This window comes from Corvus brachyrhynchos, unplaced genomic scaffold, assembly GCF_000691975.1.
Source record: "Corvus brachyrhynchos isolate BGI_N302 unplaced genomic scaffold, ASM69197v1 scaffold116, whole genome shotgun sequence".
Classification (NCBI taxonomy): Eukaryota; Metazoa; Chordata; class Aves; order Passeriformes; family Corvidae; genus Corvus; species Corvus brachyrhynchos.
The window spans coordinates 6,529,316-6,553,937 of record NW_008240221.1 but is presented as its reverse complement, the minus strand read 5'-3'; positions in this window follow the sequence as shown (position 1 = coordinate 6,553,937).

Genomic DNA, 24,622 nt, shown 5'->3' with positions numbered 1-24,622 from the left:
TTCTTTCTTTCTTTCCTTTCTTTCCTTTCTTTCTTTCTTTCTTTCTTTCTTTCTTTCTTTCTTTCTTTCTTTCTTTCTTTCTTTCTTTCTTTCTTTCTTCCTTTCTTTCCTTTCTTTCCTTTCTTTCCTTTCTTTCCTTTCTTCCTTCCTTCTTTCCTTCCTTCCTTCCTCCCTCCCTCCCTCCCTTCCTTCCTTCTTTCCTTCCTTCCTTCCTCCCTCCATCCCTCCCTCTCTTCCTTCCTTCCTTCTTTCCTTCCTTCCTTCCTCCCTCCCTCCCTCCCTCCCTTTTCTTTTTGTGTCTGTGTTTGCATTTGTTTGTTTTGTTTTAAAATAACTAATTTAAAGGTATTACTTCAATTTCTTCTTTTTTATTTGTCTCCTACATTTAATTTTTTACATGGTCCTTTTCTTTTCTGTTCTCCCACCACAAGTGGCAAAAAAAAATTGTTTGAAGTAACATTTTGCTGCTATAACCATTATTCTTACAGTGAAACATCAGCTGTGTCCAAATATGTGCAAAATTCACTAGTCGACTACTTTTACTAGTAGCCTTTGTGGTGAGTAGGAAAGCTGCACACTGTGAAAGGGGCCCAGGATCCAGGTCTGGACTTTAGACAGGCTGAGAAGCTGTGGAGACATTGAAGTGATCTATGAATATGCATGAACTTCTGAATCTAGACAGAGTGGGCATGTGTGTGTTCTGTAGTGAACCTCAATCCTGACTTCTTGGAGAGGAAGAAGATGAATTGGTTATCTGTACATATTTTGTATCTGACTTTTGGCAGTGTTTGAGTGTCTGTCTGTCTGCCTGGAATACACACTCAGCCTTGCTAAAAGTGGCTAAAAGTGCAAACAAGAACATGAGCCAGGAAAACAGGCATTCCCAGATGGGCTCCAGCACACAGGCAGAAAGAATTGCCAGCTCGAGGTGTCTGGGGAATTTGGCAGCTACCCATAATGTTCTTCATGGTGTAAGGTTCTCTCTGCCACAATGATACGAATTGGGGAGGAGAGTTTTAATTAAGCTCCCTGATAGAGTCAGAAGTATGGAGAAAGCAAGAACGTGTGTGTGACTCACACTCAGAAGCTATTACATGTAAACTTATGGCTAGAAAAAAAAGTAAGTTTCAAAAGAAAGAGTTTTTAAAAGTCCATTTTTATTTTTGGTTGTTTTGCAAGATTTTAAAAAAGATCGGTTACTGCGTGGATACAGAACTGTTTTACAGTTTTTATTGCAAGTCATCAAGAGTATAGGAGGTCTACTTTAAGACACCAATTCCAGTGTTGAGAGAGACTTACAGCAGCCTTTTGTTTCCAGCATAAAACAGTAGTTTCTAAATGAAAGGGTCTAAATTCTCTGTTCCAAAATCAGTGCCTTGTTTTTGGAGATCAAAAAAACTTTAGTTTCCTCTCTAATTCAAGTTTTACTTTACAAAATATTTTAAATTTGTTTTCAAAATATTCTTCAAATGTTCATATGAAAAGAGAGGAAGAGGAAAGCAAAACAGACATAAAGATATACAATAACTTTAAGGAAGTGGTCTAAAAATAATTTGACAATTGTGCTCCATTTTCAGCTTGCAACTTGTCTGTGTGCATTGCCTTCACCTAGGAAAGCATATGGGCCTTGGAGATACTGAGCAGGATGTTAAAACCAAGTCCAGTGTTTGGCAGGGGACTAAAGAGAAGACAAGACAACAGAGAACATAGCTCAGAATAAAAAAAAAGATACTATGGAGTATTTCAGACTAATGAGATGGCTGAACCTGCTGGTTCTCTGCTGCCAGATCATTGGAGAGCAAGAATAGGACAAGGGACTGCCTGTTCAGATGAATGAGAAAACATTCACATTGAAAACACCTTCAACCCGAGAATTATAAAATGAAAGGCTTGCCATAGATGAAAAACCATCATCCAAGAATTATATTGAACCTGGACTGCCTTGAGGGAAACAGATTCTAATGCAGACAGCAGAGTCTTCAGGACAAAATTCTTCATCTGATAAAAGTTTATTAATTTGATTTTTTGTTTGTTTGTTTAATTAACAGTACTTAGTAAATTTCTGTTTCCTTTCACTGTAATAATGTTAGTTTCAAAATCTGGTACAAAACACTGAGACAAATCTGGGGATTGTTACAAATTTACCTGTGAGCTATAGCTAACAGCAAGACCTTTGCAGTCATAGTAATAATGTAGACAACAGAGTTTCTTGGTATGATATCATACAGAAAAACAGCTATCTAAGACACCTGTTCTGGCAACTGAAGGCACATCTTTATATGTGTCTAGGAGGACTTTTGCCTTCTTTGAAATACACACAATATATTCTGGGTTATTCTTAGATTGGCTGAAATAGGAGTGAGGTCATAATATTTGCATATAAATATAAATAAGAAATTCTGACTAATGCCATCCTTTTTTAACAAAATGCGTGCATGTGTGAGAGCAGAAGCACCAAATAAATGTTGTTTCAATACCTGGTAAAAATGTAAATGGATGAAAGAGGTGCTAAATTTATAAATGCATATAACACCTCTATTCAAGATTTTGACTTATATCCTTTAATCTCTCCATTAAAAAGCAAACTAACAATCAGTACCATATTTTTAGGATTTCTGCACACCTATAGTCATCTCCCAATTTCCCATGACAGTGCCTTTTCAATGCACTAGCTTAAAGACTTATGTTTTTGCAAAAGAAAAGTTTGATTACAGGAAATATCAATGCTTCTCAGAAGCTGGAACAGTAAAATCAACCTATTATTTCCTGCTCTGCTGAGAATGCCTTTGAACCCAGAATACACTAACACAATCATTACTAATTTTCAATAGATTTTTTCAGCTTTTACAGTTTGGATTCTACTTAATCTAACACTTCTGGTTTTTGACATCAGTCATTGGCCCTGAATGTCAGCAGTTGACTTTATAATAAGCAGAATTCCTTTTTCCAAAATGGAAAGAGTTCAGAATTTAAGGGACAGAGGAGACATGGATACATTTATTATTTTCTCCTGGCTAATACATCCTGCAAAGACAACCAGTTATCACAAACAGTTATCAAGTTATGGGTTATCTACAGAATGAAGAGCATTGTGTCATTCCTTCTTGTCAGCATCCATGAAAAGTAGGCTGCAACACTAACAGCAACCATGTTTACTACATGAGACTCAAGTAATCTATTAAGCTTGTTTCACCATTCCCAAGACTACATGAGTTACTGTCCTGAGTACACGTCCCTCTCCTTGGAAGAGGAAGGGAGTATGTATTAAATATTTCATTTTTTAAATTTAGGTATGATGAATCCCCATTCAATGCTTTTGACAAAATCCATATGGAAAAATTGTTTTAGAAACAAAAATGGAGTCCTAAATGTCCTGTCCTACAACCCTTTGCTGAAGTTAAGAATTATAATTATTTGCACACCCCTTCTGTAAATTCTAACAATTTTTTCAGATACACTGTTGTAATGTATTATTTTATATTGTCTTTTTAACCTTACGAAAGTAAAGAAAATGGATACATAATTTTGTGACTAATATCCAAACCTGAATATAAACAACAGGGTTTTGCCTTAATATAGCTTATTTTAATTTAGACGGACGTGTACAGTAGTGTTGAAAAACTATAAACACTGCTGTAGCATGTTATTAATTTTGTCAGAACTATTGTTCCACCAGAGAGAATAAGAAAATCTATTTCTTTCATAGAGGGAACCCATCTTGAATCTGAAAATGCTAACCCAGCCAGCTGCCTTGCAGTTTTACAGCTGAAATTAGAAAATAAATCAATATATCATCCTTCAACTGTCAAGTGTATTGTAGATATTTATAATGAGCATCTACTCAAAAGAACAATATTATTCTACTTCATTTCTATTAATGACATTTACTTTGGAAGTAAAATAAGAATTGCTAAGCTTTTGTCAAACACAGAAATAAAGGATTGTGGTCTACATTGGAAACATATTAGACAAAGACCAGGAAAGGCACCTTTGACCTTACGAATTAACATACCTGTAACCCCCAATGTCAAAAAAGAGTCTTGAAATGGATCTTTGTCAGACTAGCTGCCAAGACCAAAAATCAATCCACCCAAGAGATAAACAATGCTTTTTGCAAGTGATGCTGTGCCACTATGAGCCATGGCATGTCATAAAAATCTCACAACTTAGAGAAAATAGGTCAGTTCAGAAGCACAGGTGGGGTGAACCTGGCAGAAAACTGCTTCCTTTAATAAATAAATAAGTAAATAAATTCATCTAATCATAGAGTTTCACCAATGTATTTTTCACAACTTTGACATTTATTTTCTTTGGGGTTTGGGGTTTTGTTTTTAGTTTATTTTGGTTTGGTTTTGGTTTTAGGGGTTTTTGGTATAATACCCGGGGTAAGGAGATGGCAGGTAATTTAAAGGTGGATAACTTAGTTGCGACTAGTCTATGAAATCCACTATATAATTTATGTACACACAGCACATGTAAATATAAGGCGGGGAAAAGAGGGGTACTTTTTTGAGAGGTGAGAGCTGATCTAGCTGCATCCATGGTGTACTTTCATATGTATATGTTGTGGTTTAACCTGGCAGGCAGCTAAAAACCACAGAGCTGTTCATTCACTCCCTCATAGGGATAGGGGAGGAAAATGGAATAAAGGCAAAATAGGTGTTTGAGATAAATACAATTGAATCAGACAGAAAAGGAAGAAAAATTAATAATTATAAAAGAATTTGCAAAACAAGAGATGCCCAGTGCAATTGCCCACCACAGGCTTCCAGAAGCTTGGTCCAGCCCGAGCAGTGGCTGCCACACCCTGGCCAACTGCTCAGAGCTGTTTTTGTTCAGCATGACAACACATAGCATGGAATATCCCTTTGGCCAGTCTGGGTCAGCTGTCCCATCTGTGTCTCCTCTCAGCTGCTTGTGGACCCTTGACAGGATATCTGGCAGCATGAGAAGTTGAAAATGCCTTGACACAGTGTAAGTTAAACATCAGTATATTATCAATATATTCACATCCTAAATCCAAAGCACAGCACTAAACCAGCCACTAGGAAGAAATTTAACCTTATCCCAGTCAAAAGCAGGACAGTATACTTCCAAATTTCTGTTCATAGAAAAGAATGAAGTGTCCTTCAAAGTCCCTCTCAGGCACAGATTCTTCAGATCCTTGGGGACCTGGACAGAAAGGAAGGAGGGATTGTGTAAACAGTTATACCGAATATCTCTGAACAAAGAAGAAACTGTTGTGGGTTTTGGTTTGGGTGGATTTTCTTCTCATTGAGTGCTTGTCTAGTCTGATTGTTATTAAAACCACTACTATTGCACCAGAGGAGGATCCCACAATACCTATTTGCTAAAGATCTACAGAATTTCTTCTGAAAATGGTGTAACTAGAAACACAGCAGAGAAACTGTGTTGCTTGGATCCTGATTACACCTTTTTTCTGATGGAGGATTGCTCCTTCACCATTTTGTCACTGAGGCAAATACAGTCAAGTTGGCATCTCCACCAGTGTATTTCTTTGCTGAAGTACTCAAATCCTTAGAAATCTCAGTTATGGATGAAGAGTTGTGTTGTCCTCTGAAATTGCCTAGATCTCTCAGTACAAAAGAAAAAACATGCACAATGCTCAAGAGGGTTTCGTATCTCCTCAGTTTTCAGTGTCATGTCTTCATCTGTCAGTCATTCTCCTTGGGCATGTGGGTTAAACACAAACTTGAGTCGTAAAATGTTTGTTTTATGCATCATAGGCAGTTGAGTGGCTGTGCTTTGAAGAAATCACTGCCACTGGTGAAAAACAAAGTGCTTGAAGTCCATGAGATATATTGAAGATATAAAGCAAACAATAGAAGAAAAAATATTGGGAATAAAAAAACACGTAAAAACACCCCAACAACCCAAGCAAAAAACCAACAAAACCCAAATACAAACCCTTCCCCAAAAAAAGACAAAAATCCCAAACACCACAAAACTTTCAAGATGCAAAACAACTGGTGCAAATAATAAAAAAAAAATCATGAAAAACTCACCATGAAGGTAAGATGGTCTCCAATGTGGTGGCTGTGAAAAACTCAGAGACATTGGAATGTCCTGGCTGCAGGCAGAGAACAGATGCTGAGGCAGAAAACAACTAGTAATCCTACTGATACACTACTGAACTATTCTCCACTTCTGAAACTTTTAAAGCCATGCATTCATGACTGTAACAAGAGATAGATATAGGTAAACAAACAAACACATGTAGTTTGGGTCATAGTCCTTCACATGGTATGTGAAGCTGATATATTTCTATTAAAACCTCTGTGCCATTATCCCATAACATTTTTTCTTTTTGTCTCCAAGACCATATTCTTTCTGATTTCTAAATATGAACTTCAGAAGACTTGCAGATGATTGTTATCCACAAACTTTAGAGAACAGAAATATTTTATCAAGTGACACCAGTAAACAATACAACAAAAAAGAAAGAAACCATCTGGCTCAGACTACAGGTAGAATTTATTCATATTTCTACCTATTCAGGTAGAATAATATTAGATTTTTAGCAAAATATATAATAATAATAATACCAATAATAATAATAATATTGCTATTTAAAATTTACACTTCCAGAGACATTGGGGAGGAGTTCTGATGGACTGCCATATTGCTGAGGGTCCAAAAATACATTTTCACAAACCTCAACTTGGGTGTCATTTGTTTTTCTAGCACGCATAAAATGGAAAATAAGTTTTGATTGCATTCAAAAGAATAGGACAAACCAGACGCTGACAGAGACAAAAACAAATTTTTAAAAAATGCAGGCACAGAGCTGACAAAGCATCTAACTCCAGAAACGTCTGAGAATAAAATAGGACAATAAATGGAAAGAAATAGAAGACAACCTCAAAAGATTTCATTTTGAGTGTTTACTTGTACAGTTTTATGGTAACTAAAGTTTGAGAGTCAAGGGTGTTGGTTCAAAATTTCTCTAGTCATCACACATTTTATTTGCATTACAAATAGTTCAAACTACAGAAATAAACATAAATTATTAAACTTGATGTAACAACTCTATTTAATATGTAGATTTAAATTGACAATCATTTGCAAGATAGTTGCAATTTAAGAGATTACTATAAATTTTCCCCAAAATTAAGTATTTTGTCATGAATTTACAAATGTAATCCCTGACAGCACCACATCCTATTACATTATCCATTACTTACAATTGAAATTAGGTTTCCTGAGTTTTTTGCATATTTATAATTATTTCACCCCCACTATACTCTTCATCTTTAACCATGTAAGTTTAATTTTAAAGATGTGTCCTTTAGGTGTTCTGATGAATTTGTTGTATCTCTACAGTAATCTAATTTGCCAGTATTCGGAAACTTCTTCAGCAGAAGGGCTTTCCTTGATTTAATTCAGTACTTCTATGCCAACTTTAATTTTTGCTCTGCCTCTCAAAGCTGGTAAGAAGAAAATTCTTTAATAACCCCAGGTACTTAGCTCATATTACTAAAACATCTCCTTCCCTGCAGGGACTGATTTAATATTTATTACTTCACTGAAACTACCATGTGCAATAAGTATATTGTCCACTTTTTCTGAGCCACAAGAGAGTTCAACAGCAGTTCAGAGAATTCCCTGCGTCACTTCACTATTACTAACATCACACTTCTTTTATTTGCATTACAAATAGTCTGAACTGTAGAAATTAATGCAGGATGAACATAAATGATTAAACTTGATGTAAAAGCTCTATTTAAAATGTAGACTGTAAATTGACAATATTCTTTCCCATCATAAAGTCACAGTTTAAGAAATTACTATAAAGTTTCCCCAAATTTAAGTCATTTGTCATGAATTTACAAGTGTATCACCCAACAGCACAACATCCTATTACACTATGGATTACTTCAAATCAAAATTCATTTTACTGAGTTTTCATCATATTTTCCAAACTAAACCACCTAGTTCAAATTTTAAATTCTGAGAATGCATCTCAGGACAAGGTTTTTTGAAGTGTTTCAGCGTTATGTGTCTGTACACGTTTGTATTTTCAGAAATCACAGGCAAACAAGCAAACTAACCTGAAAACCAAAACCAGACATCTTAAAAAGATCATGCTGAAGATTAATTTTTGAATCAGATTGCTCACTACTAAAAAGGACTTTCAGTTTGGCATTGTCATGTTATCTAACAAGCTATAAAAGTACGCTCATTTTCATGTCGCGGTGTTCTTTAAAGGGGTATATGTGGGTTTGATTTATTCTACTTTTTTTCTTTTCCCACAAAAAACTTTCAATATCTGATTGAGTTACACTAATTGAAATTTATCATTAAAATTAGAAATGCTGTGTTGCAGATGTTCTGCAAACACTCATTAAGGTGAATTACATGGCCAAATATTTTTATTTTTTCTTCTATAGGTATGCATCATGCCACCCCTGAGGCATGCTTGGGTGCTATCTGGGAGAAAGTTAGTTAGCATTAGTCAAGACTGTGCTAACAACTTAATAGTTTGGATGGCTGCAGACCAGTATTGTACCTTTGCCACAGCTCTGTGTCATCAACTAACATAGATGTCGCATATGGATGGCACAATTAGGATGGCACATTGTATACAGATGTCTTGAAATATTTTGTATGAAGATATCTGATACAAACACAGAATAGAGAAGAATTGGAATATGAGAGTGTAACACATGGTGTGATTGGGAAGAAGAGGGAGAATATGTCATGAACTGTGTGAAGAAAAATGGAATCACACCAGGAAGAAAACTAAAAGCTAGTAAAGGGATGGAGGGCAAAACACAGCATGTACATATTGGAGAATACCTACCTAACAGGAGAGGGGAAATAGAGTAAGAAAACCTGAGGCCTGAATTATGTTTTGCAATTTTTCAATGAAGTTTCCATTTTTCTGCAAGAAAACTTTTGCAAGTATTTCAGGATGCCTATTAAAACTTAGGAAATAAAAGGAACAACAGTTTTCAAGATGTTACGAAAAGATTGTCCTAGGTTTTCTCAACACTCTGTGGAAGGAAAAGGTTGCAGACAATCAGTGTCTTCTTAAAAGAGTTATCTGGGCTAATGGAATTGTTCCAATTTGGCCAAATTTAGAAATATATCCTCTGAGAGAAGGCAGGTCACAACCACCCCTCCCCCACCAGGTTCGGGAAAAATAAATTTTCCTCGAAGGAAAGTGAAGGAGATAAAAACTACTTATTTAACAAACACATGGGAAAATGATAATAATGCTAAATAATAAAATCTCTCACTGTGGAGAAAAACCCTGGGAAAGTGTTAGAGTCCTCCCTTTGGTCTCCTTGGAGCTGGGGCTTGGCCCAGGGCCAGGCCCTCTGTGCTCGGTGGAAAGTCCTCCTGATGTGTTCTGATATTGAAGCAGTCCAGCAGAAAAGAGAGAAAATCCGAAATTCCAGGGAAGGAAAAAAGTTCAACTCTCAGTCTCTCTCCGGAGAAAAGAAGCTGAAAAACTGGCCAAAAGCTGACTGGAAAGCAGCAAGCCGGGTGCTTCCTCGCTCCCCTGCCGCAGCTAAAATAAAAAAAGTCGCTATCTCTGTGTGACCTTGAACAAGCTGCAAACTGCTTTGAAAAAATTTTGCTCAGTTTTTCCTTCCCCGTCTCAGGCTCAGTTTAGAGGCATAGAAAGGCACAAAAATTATTTTCTGGGCATAGGGCAGCAATATGGGATACACATCATAAAGTCACCCCAAGACAGGAATGTGCAGCACTCTCTAGAAACTCCTTAACATATAGGAAGCCAATTCCCAAACATATAGGAAGCTTGACAATCAGTCTTCTGAGTGGATAAAAATTGATAAGATAAATCATGCCTATCAGGGCATGAACAAAATACAGACACACAAACAGGTATATTTTAGAATACAGTATACGGAACATTTAAACTATTTACTTTTTCCTGTTTCTATGAACCTTTCTCTCATTGCATTACCTCAAACATGTAAATAATAAGTTGTTGTCTGAGTTCATTTTCTGAATTCTTGTCACTTCAATATATCACATTTTTAGGTGTAATATTTTTAACAAAAATTTATCTGAAGGCAGCTTGGACAAGTGTTTTCTCCCCTTTTGTGCAAAAAGTGAAGAAAGTCCTGGCAGGAATTTTCTTCTTTAATTTGTCATCAGAATGTGTAAATCCTCTTCTTTTAAAGGGTAACATAGGAAGCACCATTCTACAAGTTAAAACCAGAAAATTAGTTGTGCGTCTCTTCTCCATTTTCTTTCTTGCTCACTTCAGATGGCATGTCTGTTTCAGTCATGCTGGGAAAACACCCTTAAATCTGTTTTCAAAGTTTAAACCCAAAGCTGCTAACGCATACAGAAGTATAGTGTAGTGTCCCACAGTGCTGTTCCTTGTTGTACATTCAGATGATGGTCACACATCAGCAGTTTGAAGCCAGAGGAGAATGTTTTTAATACCTGTAGTATTTATCCCACTATGGAGTGCCTGTCAGCTAATAGCAACCATAGTCCTGACCCTGCTCTGTTGCTTGTCAATAATTTTTCAGTTTTTTACATAGCAAAATGGATAAATAATCCTACGCAGGGAATGTAGTCTTCAAGTGCAGATCTTCAAGAAATATTTTACTATTTTTCTTTTAAAAGACAGTAAAAGAGGACCAAAAAGAACCCTTGAAAAGTTTAGCCAGAGACTGAGTAACAAGGTTAGTATATAAAGATTTTAATGAAGGGCATTTTTAAATTCTATTAAAGTTTTGGCTAGAAGTTGGTAAAAATGATGGATTAGAATGTTTTACTTCTCTGCTGTTCAGGAAGTGTTAGGGACCAAGTCCTGAGAGCTGGCCAGATAAACGACACGTACACCAATACGATTAAGCATCATTCTCCCTTTATTGTTCAACTATGCCAACTTATATCTACTTTTGCAAAGATTCACACCCAGTCCCTCTAGACAGCCTCTAATCAGTGGGGGAGACGACCAGTGTATAACTTGCCGAGGACTTTCAGACCCTCAAGGCCTGCCGGCAGCCGGGGTCTTTCCAGGCCTGCCTGCAGCCAGGGGCCTGTTCAGGGGCCTTTCCTCAGCAACCCTGGGTTGTCCAATCTTTCCAGGGGTATCATATGCCCTGGTTTCATAAGGAATCCCTCTACACATCCCCTGTTTTCTTTTTGGACAACCCAGGCCTGGTCGATAATCTTTTGCAGCCCTGCTTTGAGGCAGGAAAAAATGCACCCAAATACTATTAAGCCTATTATAACTACAAATAGCAATTGGCAGCCTTCTACTACCAAGGTACGCAGCCATCTGGTGATACCCAGACCCTTAAGCCAATCCCCAATATTGTCGTCTGTCTCCTGAAGGTTGCGCAGGCCCCTCTGGAGGTTGGAGAGGTGCTTGTGAATTGAGACAGAGTGGTCGGAAAGATTCATACAGCATATACCTTGGAAATCTTCACAGCCGTGGCTGTGGGCTAATAGTAGAAAATCAATTTTGTCCGATTTTGTAATACTGCATGCCTAACACTAGTAACATCTGCCTTAGCTCGTCAAGCATCTGCAAAGTTATGTTTAGTTCGTCCCTCGCCCAGAAGCAAGTTTATGTAATGTTGTGTGTGCCCTAGCTGCTGAAGCACCAGGTAAAAACATGGATGCTAGCCAAATTGGACTACGACTCCAAAAGATGGGCTCTTCAGTCCCTTCACATTTGAGCTCATGGACTGAACGCCGCACCCTGGTTTCAGTGCGGTGGGTGATATTTAAGAGTTGATGCAGGTTTGGGTGGAACAGGGTGAGTTTCCTAAGTAGCATGGTCCCCCATGTGGGCTGGCGGGAACCCCATTCCACACGCGGTCCCCACATATTAAGAACGTACCACCGGGGAGGCGTTTTGGGGCTTGACCCGTGAGGTTGATTCGGTAGTAAATTGCTTTGGACTCGTCGTTTCTCAGAAACCAGTCTGCAAGAGGGTCAACACTGGCCCAAAGGCACCTATTAACATATAATTGACCGGTAGCGAGCGGCACGAATGTCATGTAACCATCCCCAGTTTGGTTTGTGGAACCCAGTAGGTCTAACTCTTTGGGTGCCCCCATAGTGACATTGATGCTTTTCAAGAATGCAGCTTGCCAGCAAGCACACTGTTGCGCAGGTTTGAGTCCGATCAGCCCTGAACAACTGCCATTGCCTGTGGCGTTGCCTATGAGTGAGCTGTTGTCTAGCATCCCTCAGAAGTCTTGCGGGTTAAAGTATGGGACCCCAATTAAGCAGGCGCGGAATGGGTCCCCCGGCATGGCCAGGCTCAGACACATGGAGTCTTGCCCTGTTAAATTAGCTAGGGTGACCCACATGTTTTGTCTCTTTTGGATTGCTGTTAACATTGAGTGGGACACGGCTAGGATGCTTACAAGAAGCAAACCTCTCAGAATGTTTGTGGGCCCAGCGCTGCTTTGTCGCCTCCCAGTGCTCAGGGGCCGCCACATGCTGCCCTGGGACACGAACCTGTGTGCTACACTCTCGCCCTAACACTGCCACACTCCTTACTGCCTTCACTCGGTCTAAATGGGCGGACAGCCAATCAAAGGTGTCCGCCAATACCCTTGTCTCAAGACAGTCAAAAACAATTCCCCACTCTACCTCTGTGTCTGGTGCTATACCCAAGAATTTACGCAGCTCCCCTTCTTGGTTCCGCCTTTGATCACGGTCCGCACAAGGCGGGCACGTATACCACCTGCTTTCTGACGTTAGCTTGTGTGTCCAGAGGGTCTGCCAACAACCACCGCAAGTCACGAGCAACCACCCAGGGCAGCCGCTACATTCGCCACTGGGTCTCTGCCTCTCCCAAGGCTTCTTGGGATGGGGGTCCCAGTGTTCCAGCTGTTGTAGTAGTGGCGTTACTTTCCTCAGGAGCCGATGCTGACTGCACCTTCTTGCTTTGGGGTCCTGCATGCGTAGCACAGCACCACTTGCTGGGCAGGCACCCACAGCGGTCCCTCTGGGGAGGAAATACACATATATCCTCGGCCAGTGCTAAGGAAGTAAGGCTTCACATGTATGATTTGCAAGTAAATAGAAAACTATTTTTTAACAAAACAACATTATTCACGTTTTCTTGGGCCATTTTGGAGAGGTGTAAGGAATCCAGCTCTTGCAGTACTTTTCTCTCATTATTGAATACAGAGAGCAGCCACACTGTTGGCTACCAGTTGGAGCTTTCATAGTCAGTGAAATTAATTTAGGTGTTACTGTCCAAACAGTAGTGTATTCTCTTATACCCACAGAAATCCATTTCATTAATACTTCTGCTTTGTACCATTGCAGCAGCTGTGAAACTGTAGTGCTTTAGTCTCTGATAATCTAGTTTTGCATTAATACTCTGGAGAAGAATATATTCTGAATCTCTATAGAACAATGGATTAAATAACCTGGCGACTTGAACGTAGAAAAACACAAGCAAAGCCTTGGAATGTATCATGGCAAACAACAGAACTCATTTCTATTTTAAGAGCTTATTCTGCAAAGTCCTGTTTAAGGATGGCAACATTATATTTTATTTTTCATTATTAAAAATGCTGAGACTTGAATGACACTCGAGTGTTAGTTTATCCTTGTTTTATTTTCTCTTTTATTCAACTCATTAAAAGTTAATAAGCAGATCATTATTTTTCTTGCTTTCTTGTGTTCACTATAACAATTTTGCTACCCAATTCCTTTACATCAAAAACCTGCTCAGAATACATATGAATTTGTGAACAGAGAAAAAAAAAATAGATTATTCTTCATCAATGCTTGGAGCTTCTCATAAAATGCTAAACCAGCATACACAAGACCAATTTCTGCAGCCAGCTAGCTTTCCACATAAGACCTCAGAACTTCAGTTTCTGTAGTGCTAAATGGCGACACTGCAACAGCAAGTGGTCCATCCATCACACAGTGAATTTATTCAAACCATATTGCTCCTCTAAGACAAAGTTAACAGCATCTTCTCTTTTCTCCACATTCACAAGAACAGTCCTTTTTCCTTGTAGTTTTGTCATACAGGGTTTGCCTACAATAAATCCACGTGAAATATTCCCAGTCACCTCCTTGTGTTTCAGTATTTTCTCTCTTCCTTGTTATTTAGACCAACTGTCATGTGCAGGTTCAGCCAAAACCAGGTATTTCTAAACTGTTCCCCAAAATGTCACTATTGTATTTTTTTACAGCCTTATGGGATAAAGTCAATTCATCAGTTTATGTTAAATCTCTTGTACTTGTTTTCAAAATATCTTTATGCATATGATGACCCCCCTCACACACCTCAATTAGTGGATAATTGAATAATAAGTAAAATATGTGAGAAAGATACTCACTTTCTATGAGACCAAAACAATCCTTTGGATCCATGATTAATTTTTGTCCAAATTATATTTGCATTTCTTATGATAGAAATATGAATCAGATCTGATAAACCCTTTAGAAACCCAAAGATATTGTTGAGAACAGCTCCAGGTGTTATGCATGTGGATTTGCTAATAAACTATGCACAAGACATAGAACAAACCATTAAATAGTTAGAATTAAATAAAATTTTGCTCAGTCACTTCATTCACAATTCTCTGTACACAGTGAATGAGTCTTGTGAAAAATAAATGTATAAAAATGCTATTAAATACATCATAGCAAATATACATTAGGGACAAAAGTATGCTCAGGCATGTATAATTGATGTTCCTTGATATTGCCACCTTGTTTACTTATGCAAGGTAAATTGCAGCGCTCAAAGCACAAAAAACCCACAAGCATTGCTGACTTTCTACTCACTATGCTTTCTGCATTTTCTATAGGTTCCTATAATACTATAATTGGGTTTATAAACAGATTTCTGCAACTTGCAGGGCCCTACTCACCAAGATTCATAAAGGCAAAGAAAAATAAAGAACATCAGGAATTTTGTCTGTCCTCCTCTGTACATTGCATGCCATGGAATTTGCCCTTTTAGTTGTCTAAAGCACATCTATTGGAAATAAATCCAGTTCTTGAGGCATCAAACTCTAGTGAGGATCTAACAATTTTCTTGGTATTTTATTGCAGCTATTTATTATTCTTGTTTTTTTAAAAAAATAATTATTTACCTCTCTATTTCAGAATATTCGGTTTAAGTTTCTTGTACTTATTTCCTCTTTATTGAGAGATGTTATAGCCCTTGGTATGTAGTGCTCTTTTATGAGTGAGGATATTTACATTCTGTCATGATGTTATCTCTCAGTCTTTTGCTAAAAGGTAGGTAGAGGTCACCACAATGTCCATTTTTGTAGATTTATCCCTCAAACATCTTTTTGCCACCTTTACAATTTTTAGTATCTTGAAATTTCTCTTAGAAAGTGAAATGCAGAATGTCCAAATTGCTATATCATGTAACACAATGAATTTCAGAATTTTTGATGCACAATATATTAAAATATGCTGTGTTTATTTTCATATTATTACTTAATTTCTTTTTAAAAAATTAAGTTTTTTTCTCTGAAGATAATTTGATTTATACACTAATTAACAAACAGAAAAATGTACTATTTCCATATCTGCATTTGTTACTCAATATGAGTCTGCTAGTTCAGTCACACTGCATATCACTAATTACTAGAATTGTGCTAATTTAAAATAAAGATATAAAATGAGATGATATTGACACTGATGCTGATTTTAATTCTGAAGGAGGTTTTAATATAATTTACTACTAACTTGGCAATAAATATACCTTGGACACTTCTCAGAATCCTTCTTTAACTTCTTATAAAGCAAACAGCAGTAATATTTGCTGATGTATTTCTATCAGATGCAATGTGAATAGTTGTTTCAAAGCTAATGAAGAGTCGTTAGAAGCAGGAGAAGAAAGTCCAACAGATGGAGAAAATTGCTTTTTATTCTTCTATTTTAGGGTCTGTGGGTTAGAATTTGTTAACTCACTGGAGTATAGAGTAAATCTCTGTAGATAACTATTACTGGAGTGCTTTGTCACTGAGGCATAAGAACCAACATTGAAGAGCATTATTCTTGTGATGTTTATATATATATATAGTCCATTGGTAATATTTCTATTTGTACTGCTGACAGGCCTTAATTGGACTTCTATGAGGACAGCATCATGCAACATGGTATTTGTGTTTCTCCCAAATAGTAATAATGAAGGAGTGAAAGCCTTCAAGAAACATATATGGGCAAGTTAAAATGGTAAGACAAAAATAGAAACTTTGAAAATGAAAAATGAAATTGTGACTTTACATTCAGGAAAAATTAGAGGGTGTTTTATGCCTCATTTATTAGGCAGACATAGAGTGTACATTGCTAGCTGATGCTAGTACTGGCAAATACGAGAAAAAGTCTGTGAAAAAGGTGATAACAAGAGTGTGAGAGGTCAATAGATCTCTAAGAGAAGTGGCTCTGGAAGGACCAAATTCACCAAACACAATCCCCAGTCCTGAGTGTTTCCCAGTGAGAGACATGGGACCCTGAATTAGAACCCAGCTCCACGAGGATTTGTCTGCCTGTGCCCCAGGATGGAGTGTTGGCACATAGCTGGGGTCAGGATGAAGCTGGATGAGCTGTACGAGCCAGGGTGGTGAGATGTCCCCAGTGCCATCCTCCATCTGGGGACTGTGTTTCAGCTCTGGCCCTTACCCCTGCATCTGTCCATGCCCTTCATTCAACCATGGCCATAACCTTCCAAATGGACCTGATTATAACTCCAGTTCTGGGGCTAGGCTTCTGTCCTGGTTTCAGAGACAGTGACCGTGTGTCTGCAGATAGGCAGTGAAATGATGGGAAAGGGAGCTCAGCAGGGGAAACAGCAAGACAAGGAGTGGGTTTTATCTGACAGTGTCAGTCACTAGTGTTGTCATCTGAGCCACTCACCCAAGAATTCCTTAAAAAGCAGCGGGGAAAAAAATTAGTCACACTAGAGAGATTCATCCCATCCAGGAAGAGACTCTGAAATACAATTCAGATAAATGGCTTATTTGTCTCTGAAGACAACTGGAACATGGAGAGATGAGCAGAAAGCTGAGTAAAATGAAAACTGTCCAGGTTGTCCCAATACAAGTGAGCACTGGCACAGGACCCTGTAAGAAGCCTAGAACAGAAAACTAAACTCTTAGACTGAAGTATTGACTGACTAAGACACAAAGCAGTATATCAAAGTAAACTTTCACTTTATTAAGACTATGATCAGGAAAAATAATTTCTGTTCTTCTAAGCAGTAACATTACATGAGACTGTCTATTCATCTGTACTACCTTATCAGTAACTAGCATGGACAGAGAATTTTTGGGCAAAAAAGTAAAAAAGGGAGATAAAATATACTCAAGCCAGTAAAATTAAATATTTTCTAGAATTCAGGTAATAGAAAATTGAAATACTTTCTTTTAAAAATAATTAACTTAAATACTTCACAGGAAGCTTTATTGCAGAAAAGTCAACTGCTCTTTGAATGCAGTGCTACAAGTTAGCAGCAAAATAAGAAGGCTATAAGCAAATCTTAAGTGATGTATACATCTGAACCTCAGAGAAGAAATTAAAAAAACAAACCAAAACCAAAATCCCTCAAAAAACTCAGCCAAGGTCTTTTGTTTCAGAGGGCCTAAAAGTAAATCCAAATTTATTTACATGAGATACTTTCACCTTTAGATCAGAAGCCTAAAGAGCAGAGCAAATGAAAGTCATTACCTTGCTTTTATTCATGTCTTAGACAAAAATTCCATTGAGGTCAGTAAGGCAATTTTATATAAGATATAAAAAAGAGATGAAAAGTTATTTTATTGATTTGCCAGCTTGTGTAATAAAAAGGAAACAATAGAGGGGAAAAGAAGATGATTAAAATTAAATGACTGTAAAGTAGCTTTTGGTGTAAATAGTATGTATGGTTGCCTATAATTCAAATAATGATGAAGGGAACCTCATCTCTTGTAAAGCACAGTGATCAAGTATTGTTTAGTAGGTGAGCCAATAATTTTATAGAGCATGTGAGCTCCTCTCCTTTTGCTTAGTGTTGATTACATCCATAAAGTGATTTAGAATATTGCAAATTCAGTCATTATTCTGCAGATAAATGTGAAGACTTCGGGGTGGGGTTTTCTATCTTCAGTAGGGTTCCTTTCATAGTTAGAAGCATGAGAGATAATCTATGTCTCTTGAAACTTTAGTTCTTTCTGATGAGAATAATTATAGAAATTCTTCTGATGAGAGTAATTATAGAAATGCTAGATGTTAGAAAATCTTGATGAGGTTCTATAGCATGCAAGATGGTACTGTAGTTTTCATGATAAATTGTTCTATATGATAAGGTTGAACATTTGCAGAGCCTTGTTGCATCACAGGAACTTTGTGTAACTGTCGTGCTGTACCCTGATTCGGACTATTTAAAGAGAGTGGCTGCACAGTGGTTTGAAAAGCAAGGTTCTAAAACCTGATCTCCACTCAGTTCAGTCTTGCAACTTTGAATTCATTAGAAAGACTTCAGGAATAAAAAAAAATATTTGTTCTCCTTCTAGATAGTTGGGGACACCTTTTTTACTCAAAACAAATTCCTAAGAAAGTAAAGATTTTGGAATTTCTAGAATAATAGAATAACTAAGGGTAGAAAAGACCTTTAAGTTCAATCATAAAACTAACACTGCTAAGCCCACCACTAAACCATATCTCTAAGTGCCACAGCTACATGTCTTTAAAATACCTCCAGGGACTGTGACTTAATGCCTTTCCTGGGCAGCCTTTTCCAAAGCCTGACAAACCACTCAATGTAGAAATGTTTCCTAATACCCAATTTAAACCTCCCCTGGTAGAACTCGAGTCTGTTTCCTCTCTTGCTATTGCTCATTACTTTGGAAAAAAGACCTCCTGTTTTGCCATCTCACTCAGCTTCTCCACATTAGACTTGTGCTCCAGACCCTTCACCAGCTCATTTGCCATTCTCTAGACTTCCTCCAATGCCTCAGTGCAGGCCCCAAAAGTGAACACATGGCTCGAGGTGCAGCCTCATGAATGCTAAGTACACAGGGACAATTTTTTCCCTGGTCCCTCTGGCCACACTATTGCTGATATAGACCAGGATGTCGCTGGCCTTCTTGGTCACCTGGGCACACTGGCTCATGTTCAGCTGCTGTTGATCGGCACTTCCAGGTCCTTTTCAGCTGGGATACTTTCCAGTCACTCTTTTCCAGACTGTAGCACTGCAGGGATTGTTTTGACCCAGTGCAGGACCTGGCATTTGGTCTTGTTGAACCTCATATGATTGGCCTCAGCTGAATGATCCAGCCTGTCCAGATCAATCTCCAGAGCTTTCCTGCCCTCCAGAAAAACAACATTCCTTCACAACTTGGTGTCGTTTGCAAACTGACTGAGGGTGCACTCAACCCCCACACAATGTTTTCCAACTCCTGTTTATTGCCCATACTGCATGTACTGCTGTTAGGTGCACTTCAGTTGAGTTATGGATCCCACCACCTTTTATGGGCAGAATTCCTACGAGACTGTTCTCAGGCATTCTCCAAGGTTTCTAACACATAAATAACTCTTTCAATTTTTTCTCCTTTTTATATTCCCTTCTGTCAGAGACTGAAATATATTAATTTATGACTTAAACATTTTCTTAAATGACTTTTAAAACTGTATTACAAAAGCTGCAAAGAGGACTACTGCACCCTGGATGGGGCCCTGACTGAGGCCTTACACCGCTCGCTGATGAAGACAAGATAAAGTAACAACTCAGGGCTGGGGACATTCAGAAAGCACAGGCTTAACACCTCCAAGGTGGAGACCACAGCCCCAGGGCTATCAGCTGCCAGGCTCAAACAGACCCCCTGCACCAAAGGGTGGCGGGTAGGAGAAGCTTTGGGTATCTTGGAAAGGCCTGTGGTCAGAGGCGCAGTGACTCCCATCCTCCGCTATACAGAGGAGCCCAGCTGAGGGGCTCTCACTGGGGGGGGGGAGCGCTTATCCACAGCAGAAGGGGTGACATGGCCCATCAAAGGGGCCTCCCTGGGCCCCCCTCAAAGGGGTCCCCAGACCCTGCACCAGAGCCCCAGAGATGATGCAACAGACCCTCAGTGTTGCAGGGGACAGTGTCAAGCCAGCCCCTGCAAGACGAGGCATGTGGGTGTTCCCACCTGGCCCACAGCATATATTAATCCACGGGATTCTGTACTCTTTGGTGTGTGGTGTGGCAGTGTGGCCACAGTGGCGATGGGGGACCCTCACCACCAGCAGGCCAGATGGAGGGGAGCAACGAGACATCGTTGGGGCCCTCGGATGGGTGATATGCTTCCACCTAACCCCTGTCATCTCTCCCTGTCCCCCCAGCTCCCCACACACTTCTTTTTTCTATTTCTTTCTTTCTTTCTCTTCCCTTCTCTTTACCTCTTTTACTATTAAATAAAATACATCAAATTTTTTTTGGCATCAACATCTAACCTCGTTTGGTTTTAATCTCGTTTCTGGGAATATTTTGAACCTTCTAAGTTCTTTCCAGTTTATGCACAGAGACTTAGCTCTCTTTGCTTTTCTGGGTTTAAACCTGATCATAACACCTTCTTCTGGCATGATTTTGTAATTCTGTAATTACTTCTCACTGACATGTTTTTGTAGAAAGATGTAGTATGGTCTTTGGTTGCTGCATCAAGGGTGGCCATGGGACCTTACTTCATCAAAGGTGAATCAAAATGTGTGAGAAGAACATATTATAAACCTGAAGGCTGTTAAGATATGTACAGCAGCAATAATGTCTGGGAAAATAATTACAGAAGTTAAAATCAAATTATATCCATAGTAACACTTCATTAGAAGACCAGACAGAACTACCAAGAGATTATTCATAATAAAAAGCTAAATTACATGCACTACTGGTTAAAAACCAATATATCTCTCAAAAACAATTTTTGGTATTTCCAATTCTAAAATACAAAAACGGTTACAGATAATAAAAAAAGAGAACTAGAAGTTTTTTTTAAAGAAGCTCTAGGTTAAAAAAACAAACAAAAAACTTCAGCTCATTTTCATTAAGCTCTAGTAAGTTCACAAGTCTAACTTTTGACAAATGGTCTCTATCACACTAATGCTTTATCAATTAAACTGTGTCTTCTGGGAGACTAGAAATTGTATCTAATGATGTGAGGCAGCAGTGTCTCTTCCCTGACAATAAAAGTAGCTTTTATTGGCCTTTGCTAATACCAGTGAGATTTCTTTCAGTTAGAAAAGGGAAAAACGTTCCATGAACGTTATTGTGGTAAATGCCTGAAAGCAGTCTTCTACAGTTCCTAAACGTTTTAATTTCACTTACACAACCTGATTTCATTTTTCTAAATCTTCTTACATAAACTGTGTTTTTAAAAATTAATTGGGTGTATGTTATGGCATAATATTTATGTATTTTTATTCACTTTTTTTTTGTGTAAATACATATAAGCAGCAATACCAAATGGACTTAAGGAAATAATAATTAGTCTTGTTTTTCTTTCTCCCAACAAGGTAGACATGCAAAATCTTAAAATGCTACCTTAACACATCATGAATTATCAGCAGTAATGTTTTTTGTAAATGGAAAAATAAAGAAATTGGTAGAAACCTCCAATTCCATCCAATCCAATTGGTTAGAGCCCAGGCAAAGTCAATAGTCTTATAACTAGGTTCCACTGACCTCTCTGTTCTAAACTGTTCTGGTTGTGGTCTAATCCATGAATGGATTTTCTATACAATATAAAGGCAAAAATGAAAGTCATTTGTTTAGATGTGACCAAAATTTCTTTCCAATAAGTTATCTGACATATAATAATACATATAAGATGGTGTTTCCACTTAGTGTTCTGGTTTGCAATCTCATTATATACTCCTTCAGTACAGGTGACTGCAAAGTTGAGGTGTAGTTTAAATAAATAATTCTGGGAGAGGGAGTGATAAAGCAGTTGGGAATAATTGCAAGATCACAGTTGCTTAAACTTGCACAGTAAGGCAAGTTAAACATAATCAAGATGAGTTTTCCTAAAATAGACTTCCAAAGGAGTTACTGGGAGAATTTAGGCCTCTTTTACATTTTATTTAGAGTTCTACTATTGAACACATATAACACAACATAAAAATCTTAAAACATAGGCAAATATTGGTTTCAGAAATATGAACTTATTCCTTCTCACTCCTTCCCAAAATCATTGATCCAAGATTTAGACAGCATCCACAGTTCCTACTGCTTTTTTTTGATAATAGATCATTTGATGCTTTGAAGAGATGGAAAAAATGGTGAAGTCTACGCCTGAAAGCTAAAGACTCTAGGAAAAAAAACACCCTTAAGATTTTTTATTTTTTGTGTGCATCTTTGTATTAGCCAGAAAATGCACCCTCCCCTTAATAAGTTACAGTTTGTAGTGCATGTACTGTAATTGCAGTGCTCAATTTTGGTGTCACTGGGAGCTTTAGCTCCACTTTCCCTAAATATCCCTAAATATAAGCCATGAAGTCTAGACTGATGGAGTCAAGTAATTTTTTTTCACGCAGATAAGCTCAGACAACTAAGTTGAATCTCCTAACTTGGGAAGTGCAAAATACCTCTGCTAAAATAGTTTAAAAAAGATAATTACTACTTTAATTTTCTTAGAGCTAAAAAATAATTGCTTTGCACTATAATATCATATTTGAACATACTACTAATTAGGAACGTATTCTATTCCGGTTTTAATGACAGATAATAAGCTGAAGTTAGAAGGTTCAAAATTGCAATAAACATTTTATGGAATGTAACTAGCACTACATACCTGCTCAGAATAACTGGATAATCCCAAACCAGAATTTTATTTCCTATATGAATAATACTTACAAAATAGCTCTGTCTTTTGGTTCATCTCTTTCTCTCCACATCTGTCAGTTTCTTTTAATAACTTTTGATGTCACTGGGATTTTTCAATCAAATTTGACAGACGGTCTCAAAGATACTAAATTTCTATGAAATACTAAGTTTCATGAACTGTGGTCAATGGCAAGGACTGAGGATGCAAACTATCTTCATAAAGAAAATAAAATGGGTGGAACAGTTATCTGTCTTTTTCATCTGCCAACCAATCCGTCATCATATTAATATCTCCTAGTCAGCTGCAAGACTTCCTGCCTTCCTACTTTTTGCTTTAGATAAGCAGGGGATGAAAGAAAATCAAAGGGGACAAAAGAGCAAAATGTGAAAGGAGATTGAAATACTTGAAAATAACTTTTTTGCCCCTTTTTTTTCCAAGAAAGATGATGAAAGAACAACAGGAACAGGAAAATTACAGAAGATATGTTGAGTAACTGAGGTTTTTTGGTGGAAGGGAAGTAGACAGCAGATACCTGGAAAGAAAAATAGTTTTCTTTCTTTCCATTGTTCCCATATGCTACACATATTGGTGTATTTTCTTATGCAGTGTAGAATACATATACTGTTATTTGACTTTGATTGTACTAAATTTTATATATAGTTGTATTTTTGATACCTCCACAGGATATATTAAAAGGTACATATTTTTCCTCCTAGAGGAATGTGCTTTGCCCAATTTTGATTATGTATGAGCACTTTTTTTCTCTTTTTAAATGGAAGATAGTCCTCCCAAAGTGTAGGCAGTAGAAAACACAAATAAGATCTTAGAAAGCCTCTCAAATTCTTTGAGTATATCAGTGTACGTAATTATAAAAATGTTGTGGAAAGAGAATAGATAGATGCAGTAATAGATCATTTCAATACTTTTTTGATATAATTTTTACTTCAAGTAAACATAGCATAGTTGTGGTACTCTATGATCTTTGAAAATACGTATTTATTCAGATTTATGTACTTGTTTATTGGGGTTCCTCCCCCCTGGCGTGGGGTCTGGGGGGAGGGGCCCCTGGGGTAGAGGCACGGCCTACGGGGTTTCCCTACTCCCTGGTCAATCTTGTTCCCCATTGGCTGTTTTGTGTTTCCTTGTGCGGGGAGGACCCTGGTGATCCCGTGATTGTGACAGTTCTTCAGCAGTCCCCAGCCATGCGGCTGGAAAATAAACATCTCTAAAACATCTACCAAGAATCTGTCCATATTTCTTTTCCACAGGCCCCACTGTCTTGTGCATGTTGCAGTAATCCCTGCTGCAGCAATGGTGGAGAATGCAGGCAGAACGATTCCTGGAGTCAGCGACTGTGAAACAATCAAGATTTTGAAGATCCCCAAAAATTCATGAGTAAGGAAACTTTCTGGATCTCTCTTCTTGCTTTTGTTTTGCTGTTCCATAAACTATGGAGGAGCTGTGGACAGACTCATGGCTCTCCGAGCCACATAGGGGCATTTAACTTAAACTTGAAAAGATTCTTGAAAACAATATGTAAATTTTAGCTTAATTCAAGCTCAAAAAGAACTGAAACACTTCCTGGCATGGTTGTTTAGAAACTTTTTCTACGTTTCTTGGGACTTGATTCTTACCAAAGACTTTTGGAAGACTGTGTGGACACAGTTAATTTCTGAGTCAAAATATATGCCGATGGAAGAATATTTTCGTGAATATTATCTAATTACGGAGACTGTTGAACAATATCAGTCGTGTCCTTGCGAAGGGAAACGTGCCTCAGGGACCGTGCAACCGTGGCCACGTGCACCGCGTGCTCTGCAAGCAGCCGCGAG